Source organism: Otolemur garnettii, unplaced genomic scaffold (assembly GCF_000181295.1).
Source record: "Otolemur garnettii isolate 467f Iridium unplaced genomic scaffold, OtoGar3 scaffold00037, whole genome shotgun sequence".
Classification (NCBI taxonomy): Eukaryota; Metazoa; Chordata; class Mammalia; order Primates; family Galagidae; genus Otolemur; species Otolemur garnettii.
This window is the reverse complement of record NW_003852432.1, coordinates 5,449,313-5,452,521: the sequence shown is the minus strand read 5'-3', so window position 1 is coordinate 5,452,521 and position 3,209 is coordinate 5,449,313.

Below are 3,209 nucleotides of genomic sequence, written 5' to 3'. Positions count from 1 at the left end.
CCTTATCATTCAAAGTCACACATTCTTCAATGGTGCAGATGTTATCAGATTACTTATTTGAAATTTTTCTCCCCTTGTTTTTTCTGTGTTATCTTTTGGGAACTCTCATAAATGAGATATTGGATCTCATGGACTTATCATTTAATTTTCTCTCCTACTCCAAATTTCTTAGCCTTATTGTCCTATATTCCCAAAGATTCCTTGATTTTAGAGTCCTATTGATTTATCTTATTTTGTATTTTTATCTCTAAAAGCTCAGTGGCTTTATTGCTTCTCTTAAAATATGCTGGCCTTTTTTCTGTTTCATGAATAAAATATCTTTCATTTCTTTAAGACTTTGGATTTTACTATCATTTAAATCTCTAGGGCTTATTTCTGTTATTATTCTCTGTGGTTCTTGGGTGTTGATTGATTATTTGGTTGGCTTGTCTTTCAGTTGTCTTTCAAGTTGGAGATTTTCCAAACTGAGTAATCCTTGGCTCTCCATTCATATTTAAGATTGAGGCATCAAAGATCTATTTGGAAGTATATTTTAGTAGACTTCTAAAGTAGACTCTAGTAGAAATCTAAAGAATGTTAAATTTGGAGCACAGAGGTTTCATTACGGGATCTCCCAGTGGCATTATCTCTGCTACCTGTTGTGTTTACACACTGCTCCCACGCTGCCTTTTCTCCATTTTTCTCTGTGCTACTCCACCCATGAAAACCGACCCTGAGAACTACGCACTTGGGCTCCCCAAACAACTGGACACAGATGGGTAGACACTCTGAGAATATGAATCAGCAGAAAGGGAGAGATGTCAGGGTACATTTTCCCTGATTCCCTCTCTGTTTCAGCACAGAGTTTGTGGTAGTACTGGTAACTCTCCATACTTCAGTTTCTGCTGTGAGGGTTTTGTTTCACTCTTACACTTCTCATTGGCTTCTGTTTCCTCCCATCATCCCTTCAGCCCTGGAGATGCAATGGCTTCCCACTGGTGCTAGTTGCTGGTGACTCCTCATCCTTCATTCATTCACTTACATGATGATAAAGTGAGTTCCTTTATTAATCTCTCTTCATTCAAATCATCACAGGGATCCTCAAACTTTTTAAACAGGGGGCCAGTTCACTGTCCCTCAGACCGTTGGAGGGCCAGACTGCAGGCCCCGGGATGAGTCAGCTGCTAAGCAGGGCAGGCAGCAGTGGCAAAAACACCCAGCGGGCCAGATAAATGTCTTTGGTGGGCTGCATGTGGCCTGTGGGCTTTAGTTTGAGGATGCCTGATCTAGGGTGAATGTGCTTTGCCATTAGGACAGTATCCACAGGTCTTTCTTTGGAGTGGTTCACTTTCTCCAGAAAAAAATTCTCTAGCATTTTCTTAGGGCATGGAGAAGCATGTGCCTGACTATGAATGCTCCTGAGTCAAGTACCCTTGGGCTGAGGGTTCATGTTTCTATTTGTAGTATTCATCGCCATGTTATCACTATTTTATTGCAGTAGCTGTATCTTATCTGCAGGTATCCCTGGTGTTTTTAAGATTCATTCTCCAGAAAGTAAACTTCTAGCTTTGGGGTGGGGTTGGGCTACAGAGCATGCAGGAAAAGATCACCAGGTGTAATTGCCCCTCAGTGAGGCTTTTAGCCAATCATTTTTGTTTTGAACCCCACCTCTCACCCCAACCTCCTGCAGTATAGGAACCTCTACGTCCTGAATCTTTCTCAAGTGAATGGGATGAATTGACCTGCTTCGATGCACATCCTTCTGATAGCTCTTGTTTTCTCGGATCTGCTCTTTCCTGTGTCTAGTTTCTGTCTTTTAATACTCGGGGGCATCTCTGAGCTGCTGTTCTGATTGCACTGCTGATTCTTTTTGCCTTTTGGTGTTCAAACCCTATTTATACTTTTATTCCAACTTAACTATTGTTTTAGTGGGATTCATAGTGGGGCAAATACAAAGGTCTTTATTTCACCACTAAACTGTAAATTTTCCCCATTAGCTTTTAACAAGTATAGATCCTGGCACTGAGGACATCCATTATGGTGATAGGTGATGGGGTGGGGGTGGGGGTGGGACAGGGGCAAAGAGCAAAGTTACTGTTCATAGGACCTAAAGGGAAGATCTGAGAGTTGGGAACCAGAGCAGAGGGGAAAGCCAAAAAGGAAAATAGAGATTTTTATGATGTTTACCAAGTCTTTTGTATTCTATAACCTTTTTATAATGTCCTCTCCAAATCTTCTAAACAATAAGAATATAAAACTTGTTTTAGTCACTTCTGCTTTCCATCACAGGTAGACTTTCAGGGAAAAGACCTACATCCCACTGCGAGGTAATGCCACACATGAAGGCAAGCAGCATTTGGGTCCTGCTGCTTCTTATTTTCCTTTCTTCATTTCTCTTTTCTTTCTTCCATGTAACAAGTATTAAATATGATCCAGTTAGGCATTATACTAGATACTATGAATCATAAATATCTCTTGTTGATAAATGGACAGTATGGTTGGAAACGCCATCGTGATGGAAAAGTAAAGCAAGTGTGGGAAGCGCTGCATCTGGCTGGTTAATGAACGGAGACCTAACATTTCCAACAAGGGCACTTAGCATATATCAATTACCATGTCGTTAATAATATGCATTGTATACTTGACATTGCCAAGAGATTAGATTTTAAATGTTCTCACCACGCTCATAAATACAAAAAAAAAAACTATGTGAGATATTAATTAGCTTCATTGCAATAATCACTGCACAGTGTATTCACATATCAAAGCATTATACTATATACCGTAACTATATACAGCTTTGTCAATTATACCACAAAAAAATCCGAGGAAAAAAATATCACCTAAAAGAATGCATATTTTGTACAAAAAAGTGTGTTAATACGTGTAGCATTTTATTAATTGATTCAATAAGTATTTATTAAATACCTTTAGAAAGAATTAATAGATGAATAAGGCAAGAAAGACTCTTCTAGATAGTGCCAAGGTATGCACAGAGACAGCACATCTGAAGCTGAGTGACATTTTCAGGGGTGATCATGCCACTTACTGTATGAACAAGTTGAGAATTGTCCAAGGTGAGCCTGGGGTAGACTGCAGCCTATTGTGAATTTCATCCTGATAACTGTGGGTGGATGTTGAAGAATTTCAAGGAAACATGAGATATAGATGCAGATTTAGATTTTTAGAAGACAATTTGTGGGAGCATTGCAGAGGTTAATGAAGTGGGG